The sequence below is a fragment of the Ipomoea triloba genome, chromosome 1 (genome assembly GCF_003576645.1).
Source record: "Ipomoea triloba cultivar NCNSP0323 chromosome 1, ASM357664v1".
Classification (NCBI taxonomy): domain Eukaryota; kingdom Viridiplantae; phylum Streptophyta; class Magnoliopsida; order Solanales; family Convolvulaceae; genus Ipomoea; species Ipomoea triloba.
The window spans coordinates 24,845,109-24,856,883 of NC_044916.1; the positions used below are offsets into that span (position 1 = coordinate 24,845,109).

The 11,775-nt window shown below is 40.7% G+C and overlaps 1 long non-coding RNA gene across 1 annotated transcript; it reads left to right on the plus strand.

Moving 5' to 3' along the window:
• The first annotated feature begins 7,752 nt into the window (after window positions 1-7,752).
• Window positions 7,753-8,108, plus strand: LOC116015890. Its single transcript, XR_004097690.1, has 3 exons — window positions 7,753-7,801; window positions 7,910-7,972; window positions 8,082-8,108. It is a non-coding gene; the product is annotated as an uncharacterized LOC116015890 (long non-coding RNA).
• The last annotated feature ends 3,667 nt before the right edge of the window (window positions 8,109-11,775 follow it).

The following is an 11,775-nucleotide window of genomic DNA, read 5'->3' on the forward strand; positions in this document are numbered from 1 at the left end:
AGTGGTGTCCATCAACTGTACGGGCTCGGCCCCAACTGCAAGCTCGGCCTTGACAATAGGGTCAGGGTTGTCAAGCACCTCCGGCAAACCCCAAGTCACCGGATCAAAGGTCCCATCACGGTGGTGAAGTGCTGCATATATATCACGCTGCATCGTGTAGCGGCCCATGTCATTCATAAGAAAACCCTCCATGCCGATGCGATCTCTCCTATCGGGGGTGGCTACCCAATCATCGAAAAGCTCGTCCATATGCTCGGTAAGAAACTCCCTAGAATCGACCTCGAAGGCATAGGAGCGCTTGTAGTTCAGCACCGCTGAACCAAGCACCCTCTAGTGCTCCTAAGCGTCCTGGGCTCGGAGCGTCTCTCAGCGCGCGCGTGCCTCCTGCGCTGTCTGAAACGCCTCCTTGATCTTCCTGAGCTCCTCCTCCAGAGCCGCCACTCTAGAGTCCGACGTCAGTCGCGCACTCCTCTCAACCTCCAAGCTGGTCTGGGACACCTCCGAGTTGGCGCGAGTCACCGCCAAGGTGTCCCCCACACCACAATAGTGAATAAATGCCTGCGGCAACCACGGTGAGCACAACACAAAACACAATATCTCGACTACAACGAAAAGGGAAAAATAACATACCTCTAACCAAAGGAAGTCACTAAGAGCACCCTCACACAGCGCAAGGTCGCAGGGGAGAACCAGGCCGCGCAAAATGTCGGCCAAGGGCAGATCCCCGTGTAGGAGAGATGCTGAAGGCGGGAGAGGGAGACTCCACTGATGCGGGGCGGCAGACACTGGCGCAGGTGGGGGAGCCGCGGCCCTCGGGGGCTCAACTGCGCGAGCCGGCGGGTCGACCGTGGCAGAATCGGAGCTGGGCCTCGAATCACGGCTGCGCGAAGCACGGCGCGCCGGTGGCTGGGCTGGCGCTTGACTGCTCCTTGTGGTTCTCTGTCTCTTGGAAGCAGGGCCGCGGCTACGTAGGCGCTCAATCATAGCCTTGTACGACTCAGACATCTCTGCAAAGGAGAGGACAAGGGTTACACATACGACTCAAAAACTTGGTTCGCAACGAGGAGAACAGTAAGCTATCAAACCCGGGCACGGGTTCGCCGAGGCGGACGGGTCAGCCCCCCAGAGGTCGACCGGTGCGAGGTCGGCAGGCCCGAGGTCAGCCGGTGCGTGGTCAGTGGGCCAGAGGTCGGCCGCGTAGTCGGGGTCGTCCGCGCTCTCATCCGACTCATCTTTGTCTGCATCTTCACCGGACGACAAAACTAACTCGGTCACCACCGCCCTTGGAGGAGAAAGAGGATCGGCATGCCGCGTGAAACCGAGGTCGGCCAAAGTCTTCTCTGTCACGAGCACCGCAGTATCCGTCAGCCCGTCGACGCGATCAAAATTTATAAGAAGAGAACCCCTTGCTCAGATTGGCGGGGGCACAGGTAATGTGGAAGTAGGTTTGAAAGAGATCCAACGTGGGAGAGACACCGACCTGAGCACATCTAACCATGAAGGGGGCTAGAAGGCGGTGGGAGTTGGGCACTAGTTGCCTGGGAGCAATACCATGCGAATTCAGGGGAAAGCGAAGGCCCATCTCAAGGGACCGGAGGTGGACGCCAAAATAATTCGGGGAGGGCGGCTCAAGGATACTACTCCCCGGGGAAGGAACCACAACCTCCACGGATGGTTTTAGCAACGACCGGGCACACGCGATGTCATAGTCGCTAAGAGACACGGTGGCCTCGTCGGGGGTGGTCGAATCAAGCTCGGTGTATAACATAGAGTGGGAAGGGTGAGGAAGCGCGGTTGGCACGAGGGCACGAAGAGGACGTGCCGCAATGGCGGGTCGCCCAAATACCATGTCAACCTCAATAGGAGGAGGGGGAAATTGATCTAGGGGGAGGGCCCACCGTTATCCATGGGCAAGTCTAGAATATCTATGGAGTCTAACAAGTTCACATAAGGATCTTGAGGAGTAAATGGCATGCACGGAATGAATCAAGTGGAACTCTAAAAGAAGAATGTGAAACTACTCACCCGATTCGAAGGGAGGGCGAGTGGAAACTTGGGGTGACAAAGGGGTGACTTGGCCGAATGAAAGAGGTCGGCGGGGACGACCTCGTTAGACGGAGGGGAGTGGCGGTGACGGACGGCGTCGGCGGCGAAGCTCGGTGACGGACGGTGTCGGTGTGGCACGCGGTCGGCGGTCGCGGTGCAGTTCGACGTCGGTGGTCCTCGGCAGCGGAGCTCGGCGGGTGGCGTGGTTCGGCGTCGGCGGTCGCGGCGGCGAAGCGGCGCTGTCGGCAGGGCTCGGCAGTGCGGCGGATCTCGGCGGCGTGGTCACCCTCGGCGGTGTTCTCTCCTCTTTCTCGGCCGAGGTTGGGGGCGACTTCAGACCACACGGTATCGCAGAGGAGTCGAGCCGATAGACGGCGTTCGGCGGGGATTTAGCCCGACCGTGGGGGTGCTGCACGTTGTCGACGGTTGCGGCGCCGCGGTGGAGTAGTTTGACGTCGACGCAGGCAGGGCTCGGCGGCGGCTGTGTCAACGGGGCAGCGTCGTCGGCAAGGCTCCAGGGTGGCTTCGGCGGCGTCGACAGCGGCACTCGGCGGCGGCAGTGGAACTTGACAGCGGGACTCCCCGGCAGCGGTCGACGGCGGCTGACGTCGGCGGAGGTCACCGGCGGCGGTTTTCCTTCTCTCTCGGGCGGAGCTCTTTTGTGGGAGTGTGGGTGGTGTGAAAGTCCAAATGAAAGTGAAAGGGGGATTATATAGGTGGAGGGGGAGAAGAAAAGGGGGGGAAAGTGGATAGCATTTTGAAAAAATTTGAATTTTTTGGGAAAGTCAAAAAGTGAAAAAGGTGATAGTGATGGTTGAGTGTGGAAGGGTGAATATTGATGGTGATGTAGAGGTGGATGGATGGAGACAAGATCATTTATAGGGGTTAGGGTGGAGGAATTATGGTAGGAGAAGATTTGTAAGGGATAAGGATGGCTCTAAATTTCGGAATTCATCTGTGTGTGCACTTCCATCGCGATAAAACTTCTGTTTTACCGAGGATTCTTGGATATTTATTTTTAACCGAAGGTGGGGGTAATATTTCGTACATGATTGTAGGGGTGGAGCGGTGTTCCAGAGGCGCAGTTTTATGAGTCTACTCTCTTTCGCTGACGACTTATCGCAACTCAGAGAGTGGGGGACTGATGATGGATAAATTATACCCGGACCCGCCACGGAGTTAGCACGGGGCGTGGGTCAAGGGTCACCCGACCCGAGAGCACGACCCGGGTCCGTTCGGCCAGGGGCCGACCTCTCCAGAGGTCGGCTGGGCCGAGCTCTGGGCTCGGCCCAGGATTCCCGGGTAGTGGTTGACGCGGTCTTTCCGGCGTAGGAGGCGGTCCAGGCCCGCTCGTGGGGTTTTCTCCGGGTTTGTTAGGCTTACAACTAGTATATAAACATGTAACATTGTCTAAACAAAACATCTTCCACTTTTTTGTCTTAACGACATCTTTTTCCTGTTATTACCAATCCTGTAATAGCTTTATTATTTGTTCAATATATACAAGTACCTCCGAGGTGCACTTTGATCCATACTTGTCATACCCCCTATAATCTTATCGGGTTTATTGATTCGGGCTACCCGGGTTAATTAAATCCATCACCACCATCCTGGTAACAAGTAGAGTTGAACCTTGACTTTTCTCACCTTTAGTGGTTTCTTGAAAAGCAAAGTTTTTAAGTGCTACCACATCAGATGTTTAAAATAAGAAAATCAAAATATTTTAAAATTAACACGTTGCCCCTATGTTGGCATAGCCGACACCGTGCTAAGCAAAATATTTGATTTCTTACGATGGTGGAGAGCCACGATTAGGTAATCTCAACCCTTGAGGCCTAACCGCTACAACTTAATATTTAATAAAAGGGAAGATTTTAAGAATTAGTATGTTTCACTTTACTCATGCAACATTTTCACATATATCACATATATAAAGTGCATGAAAAGTAAACTCGATATCGGTCATGGACTTCTAAATAGTCAAAATTGAGCCAACAAATTTTGACTGTGCACAGTGAATAGTGAAAAATTAAAATCCTATCTATTACATGTAAGCTTCCATCATACATATACAAGTCTTCAACTCTTGAAGAATTCGGGTCTTCAACTCTTGAAGTCTTCGGGATCTTTGTACATACATTTCCTATCTACCAGAAAAGGGGTACATATTTCGAGAAGGGATTTACATTACAATAATAGATAAGAAGCACGCAGGCCGCAATTTTAATTAATCACCAAAAACGGTGCAAAACCCAAAATAAATCGCATTCATTCAAAGGGTCCTAAGTCCATGACCAAACCGACATGCTAAGCAATCCAAACATAGCATAAAATAAATAATGCATTAATTTGTGGCTTTATAAGATATAATCCAATTATACCAATAAAAAAACTTGGGTCAATCTAAATAAAACTTTATATGGAAACCAATTTCCATATAACAAATCATAACTTCCATTAATTAATTAATTTCATACCAAAATTTAATTTGTATGTAATCAATTAATTACTATTATAATATTATTTTAAATTAAACATTTTAATCTAAAATATTATAATCATAGAAACTTACCTAAATAGCATTCAATTATCATATAAAAGAATCACTATTTAAGAAGAAAAATAAATATTTCAAGATTATAATAATATAATTATTAATACCATAAAAATCATATTCCATATGGTAATAACAATATATTATCATCTAATCTTCCAAAAATATTAATTTTTTTTTCAATTATAAAAATAATCAATATGATAAAAATTAATACTACCAAAATATCTCATATTTAAATCAGTAGTAATTAATTTTCAATTATCATTATAGAATATTTTACAAATATGATAACAATTAATACCACCTAAAATATCTCATATTTTATTTGGTAATATAATTCTAATTATCATATATATAATCTTTTTTTTTTAAATGATAACAATTAATATCAACAATAAATATCTAATATTTAATTTAGTAATATAGTTCTAATTATCATATTTAAAATTTTTGAATATAATACTACCATAATTATCTCATAATTTAATTTGTAATATTACTTTTTCAAAATTTGCGTAAACTTTCAGCCATATTTTCCGGCTATACCTCCCGGCCAACAACTTTGTTCACTTCCTCATCTTCGACCGCCTTTCCTGCCAACAGCCAAATCACTGCCATCCCAGGAGAGACGCAGAGCTAGACTGCCAGCGGCAACCCCATTGGAGCGCGGAACGCTAGGAACAAGCAGCAGATCTCCGGTTGCTTCTCTCGCTGGAGTCGCTACCGGATCTGCGGCTGGAGTCTCCGGCAATGAACAGTTCATCACCTTCTCCAGGAGCAAGAATGTCGATTCTCCAATCGCCTTCTTCTCCGTCACGCCTGGGTCGCCCTATCTCGTCTCCTGCCATCAGCCACATCGCCGGCCGTCACCGTTACAGGAGTCTCCGGCGATGAACCCTTTCGTGAGGCCAGGCTGCCGTTGCCTTAAAGCCACCGGAAAAATCAGGCGAGAAGAGAAGAATTCGCAGGGAAGATGACGATCGGAAGATGAATCAAGAAAATACGCATAAAACTCATACGTAAAACTCTTTTACATAAAAACAAAAGATTTTTTTTTCTTTTTGTTTTAATTTTATATATATCAAATATATATTAATAAAAACATTTTTCATATGATAATCAAATTATTATATTAATAAATTAACCCAATATTTTTTTGATCAAAAATCAAAAGCCACAAATTAATCTAAAAATAAAATCAATAGAAAAAGTCTGGCTCTTGATGCCACTGTTAGAAAAATACAAACATGCGCAGCGGAAGCATCAAATCGTTTTTCTATGATTCTATGTAAAAAGGGAGTTAGAAAGTTTTACCTTTGAAGCGTGCTTTGGCAGAATCAAAACCGTCCAAACGTCCGGCCTCTAGTCGGTCCACCGGCCAGGCACGTGAGAACTCCCAGAGATTTTCACGTGAAAACTCTTTTCTGAATAATCTCTCTGTCACTTCTCTTAGTTAAGAAATAGGGCAAGGCTTTTATATATATATATATATATATATATATATATATATATATATATATATATATATGTATAGTCTGGTTTGGGCCCAAAGGTGCTAGCCTTTTAAAAGCCAAAATCTACCCAGTATTGAATTAATTCATTAATCAGTTATTAATGTATTAATTCAATATCGATAAATCTTTATCGATTTCTTTTAAAGTTCTCAGCATTACCATGAACCGGTATAGTGTGACTTTCTAGGTTCATAGTCAAACTAGCAACGAGTAATATTTAATAACTCATTATTAAATAACTCGTAAGTCATGAGTGACACCTAGCAGTATATCATGACTACCTAGTTGACAATGAATATATTTTAATATATTATAATGAACATTTCCGTTACAAATATCATGCAATATTCCTTCCACACAACACTTGTTCCGAACCAGATAAAGGTAATGGTCAAACTTGGTCAAACCCATAAACCTGGTCAATATGTCTATTCAATATTCTTAACCTGAAGTCCAACTTCATTATACTCTGGCCAGAGATTCTCGTTTTATGATTATTGAATAGACTGGAACATCCTTATTACCTCAAGGCGGTGGATCCTCTATTGAACGCACACATGTCTCCGTACAATACTGAACTAGGCCACCAAGTACACTTATAGTCACATAAGGAACAAAAGACGCATACTGGCAAAAACTAGTCCACCATATGTACGAGACAACCATGTCGTCTCAAGTCAAAGGATTATTGCATACTTGTAACATACAACATACCGATGACACGTAGGTAAACACCATGCGGTACGTTGTAGTCAGTCAATGTTCAATGACTTGTTCTCTAACAACCATCCACATGTCCACTCTCTGTATCTCATACAGAATGGCATGAGACTCACCATAAGAAGGACAATGTGCTAGTCTTATCGGAATTCTAATGCCCAATTAGAATTCCTATGACTAGGAACATTTTACAATACTTCATTTATTAATTCTTCGTCACTCATATTCTTAAATACTGAGGCTGGGCATCAGTATTTAGGTTTCTATTTGACTCTCTGCCCTCTTTTTCAGGAAGATTTCTTCTTTATACTGCACAACATTTTTGTGGGAATGAAAGAAGTCACCGAATTGTGCAGCGTACCATATGCAAATGTCCCAGTTATAAAATTGAAGTTCGATGGTGTATCAATTGATCTCCTGTATGCCAGTATTTCTCTACTAATTGTATCTGATGTAAGTTTTTATTTTTGTTGGTGGATAGTTTAAGCAGTATTGTTTGTTTAAATTTCTATTGTAAGTTCAGGCAAAACACCTAGATTATATTACATAACACAGGCCAGTTCTCCTGTGTTTTCCAACTTTTAAATTGGAGAATAAGGGAGCTTTTCCACTTTGGGGAAAGAAAAAACAGCCCATTCTCCCTTTTACTTTTTATTTTTTCCATTTTGCTTGTTTGTTTTTTCTTTTTTTTTTTCCAAAATTTTCTATTTATTGAACGTGCCCTAATCTATTTACTGTAGTTTTCAGATTGATTTATTGAGGATAGCACATTATAGAATTTATGTCAATATGAATTGCACATTGCAGCCTGTTATGTTTGTACTAATGCTATATGGTTCTTAATTGTGGACAGAATATGGACATATCCAATGTGTCTGTTGTACAATGTTGATGAGCCACGGCACGAAGCCTTAATGGATGCAGGGTTGCTGATCAAATTCTCAAGCTTGTTCCAAATGTTGAGGTAATTTTCTATAAATATGAATATTGAACTTGGAATTGGAAATAAATCAATGAGTAATTTTTCTTAAAAAAATGTCCATAAAACTAATCTCGAACTTCTGAACTCTAGAATTTCAGGACAACTCTACGATGTGTGAAGTTTTGGGCTAAAAAACGTGGCATTTATTCAAATGTGAGTCTTTTTTATATTATCTTTTCCCATGCTTTTATTTTAAGTATCAACATCTTTCCTTTTGCCATTTTCTGTCTCTCCTTTTCTTAATACAATTTTACTTTAGCAGGTTTGATAGGGAAGACCAGTGTGAAAAGAACAAAGGTATTTGCCATTTTGAGGCTCAGGCCAGTGATCAGGAACAGATGGATTCTTCATTATTGATTGTTGAACGGTTCTTTTTTGAGTGAGTAAATGGAGTGGTTTAATATAGATTTGCTTTGGGGCTGATTTTTGTCTAAACTAAATATGTTTATTTGTACAGTCTCACCTTTCAAAATAGCCAACAAATACATTACTATGGCTATTTGTTATAAGTAGTTTCGTTGTCTTTAGTCTTTACAAAGTTGTATGAAACATTTCATTTTGGTAGTGATGTTGAAGTCTTTTAATATATTGATCAACTTTACTTTGATTGCATTGTTGAAAAAGTTTTAATTTTTACTAACACAATATCTATAGTTACAACATAATATAATATTGATTAGTGATAAAAAATGTATTACAAAAATTAATATTTAATGAGAAATAACAATATATACAAAATTAAAAAAAATGATATTTGACACTAAATTAAAATTTTTAGTGACGGGCAAATAGTAATATTAATGACGGGATTATCCATCATTACAAGAATATAATGAGAGGAAATTATGTTAGTGAGTATTTGTTTTAGTGACGGGATTTTTTGTCACAAAAAGAAAGTTTTAGTGACAGTAAACATACCATCACTATATTCTTATTAATGATGGTATCATATCCCGTCACTATTTGTTTTTATCTACGGAAGAAATAACGATGGGTGGTGACGGTAAATTTCCCGTCATTATAAGTCATTTATGATGGTTTTTGGATTTTTAGTGACGGTTTTACCTCTCACTAATGATCAATTTTCTTGTAGTGAAGATTGTACGGAATAATATCAAGTACTATTTAAGCCTTAATAAAATAAATAAAATAATTATTTATTATATTTATTTAATAAGAAATTAATACCCAAAACAATAAATGCTTGGCTCCTAGGGCATACATGTCTAACAATTGTAAGTTCAAGGAACACAATTCCGTAGCTAGATCGGTTAGACTGATAACTTAAGTCCCCGGGCTCTGATACCAATTGAAATTGTATTGTGGGTCTTGAATGTACAATTTAGTTAAAGGTTCCAACTTTATTTTAAAAGAATTATTTATCTGAAAAATTAATCAACTAGAAACAGATAAATAAAAGCATAAAAACAATAAAGCAATAAAAAAGGAACCAGACACCAGAATTGTTTACGCAGTTCGGAGCTCCACTCCTACGTCTGCGGGGCACTTCACGTCAGCCCAATCCACTAGATGATCACAAGGGTTACAAGGAGTCACACAACAACCATCCTACACTAATGGTTACAAAAAGTACTCTTAGCTAAGCCTTCCTCATCTTCAAGCTGACACTGTGCAAGTCATCAAGATTCACCAACACGGCCGAACCTTCAACTAAGCAACCCAGCTGATAAGAACACGTGAAGCAATGTAAGAAACCAGTATGGAGTCTCTTGTAAATTCTTGAATAATAAAGTGATCAAATCGGGATAAATATTGTTGTTAAAAGTGTAATGAATCCCATGAGTTTGAGCTCTATTTATAGCCAAACCATTAACCAAACTTTCCTCAATTTTTGCAGCTGAAATCCACTCATAATAAGCTTCAACCAGAAGTATAGATCTGAGCAAAAATAGTGGATCATGAAGGCTAAATCTGGTTTGAATAAAACTGCCCACTAGACTGCTCACTGGCGCTGATCCAGACTGTGCGAAGAGAACTTTGCCTTTAAACCCGGAAATTGACAAAACTACCTAATAAAAATAACCTATAGAATACGTCTCTGAGTGTGGGTCATACTCACTTTTTGTCCTTAAGTTATCATTGACGTTGCACTTTTCGTCCCTAAGTTATACTAAAATTGTAAATTTCATCTCTAATGTTTTATTAGTAAAATGACGAAATTAAAAGTGCAACGCTAATGATAACTTAGAGACAAAAAATGAGTATGACCAACATACACTTATGGACGAATTCTATAATTACGTTATAACTTAGGGACGAAAAGTGTAATTTTTTCTAATATAAATAAAATATTCTTAATACAATGCGCAATACAATAAATGTATGAATTTTATTACCACAAATGTATAGAATTTTATTACCACGTTACAAAGTAAATTTAGGAGTGAAGTAATATTCTTCAAAATAAATTTCTTTAAATAAGAAATTCTTGACAAGAAATAAAAGAACAGTATTAAATGCATAACAGATGAATACATTAATAATAATAATAATAATAATAATAATAATAATAATAATAATAATAATTAAAATAAATAAAAAAAAGGAGAGTGGATGATATGGATACAGAATAGATTGTAGACAGATGCCCTATCAATATGACTGCATAAAGCTCCAGTCAGATAGGTTAAGGAGAGGCAGGAGGAGAGAATAGTGGAGGGAGCACACTTGTAAGCTGGGTGGGTAGGAGGCCAATAGACACTGACTGAAATAAACATAGCTGCATTATTTTACTGTTAATTTGTTTTATATATAAGGAAAATGATATTCAAAATTCTAAACAGTAAAATTTCTGTCACGTATTATTATTGATAGAAGAGAAAAAAGAAAATAAAAACTGTGAGTTTTTTTTTTTTTTTTTGGATGAATCAAAAGACATTGTATGTATTGACTTTTTGCGCTTCAGTAGGTTAAGAAAGTAATTATGAACAGATACTGCATTGTAACAAAGTCAGTAGCACTAAAAAAAAAAGGCATTGCATGAGTAATTAAGGAGTAAAATATGGACTATAAATTGAGAGTATGTGTAGAATACCCTTCCCGACTTCTCTCTCTCTCTCTCTCTATATATATATATATATATATATATATATATATATATATATATATATATATATATAAAACCGTGCAATGTAGATTACTATAAGAGAGAAGAAATAGAGTCAGGAGGGACAGAGTCTCAGTACAGAATGCTAGCGTAATGAACCGCCACAGTAGCAAAAGTATGAGCAATAACATTTGTTGATCTAGAAACTAAACTAATATGACAATATAAAAAAGAGGCTATAGCACTCCTACATGCATCAATAAATAAACCAACATAGGAATAAAATGAAGAATATGCCCTGCCTAGACCACTGCAGAGCTGAGAGCAATCCGTGTATAACTGAACAGAAACCACGCCCCTACCCTTGAGCTAGGACAGGACCTCTTTGCACGCCACAGTCTCCACCATCAGCGGGAAAAACAGTCGAGCAATAGGCCGGCGCATGCAACCACGAAACCTCCATCTGGCGCCAACAAAATAGCCCTGAAAGCAGCCCTCAAGGTGGCCGGATTGAAGCTGGCACCGAAGAAGCACGTTGGTCGAAGGCCCTCCGGCTCCTGAGCAGTGTGAACGAGCAACGCCGCACCATCCGCCACTATGGACTGCCCAGCCGACTGTTGGCCATAATTGACTGCCCTCCACACCTGTAATGCAGCCACCGTCGACGCCACCACTTTTGTTGGAGCCGGAAGAAAACCGTCCCACACTGCATTGTTTCTTGCTCGCCACACGTGATAGAGAACTGCCACTGCCAAGCAATCGTCATCTTCAAACAAGGAGCTCAATAGGTTTGTAAACCACATAATAAAAGTGTTGCCCATAATGTTAGAGATAGATAAGTGTGACTTATGCCAAACAAGTTGAGTAAAGTCACACAAAACAAGAGCAT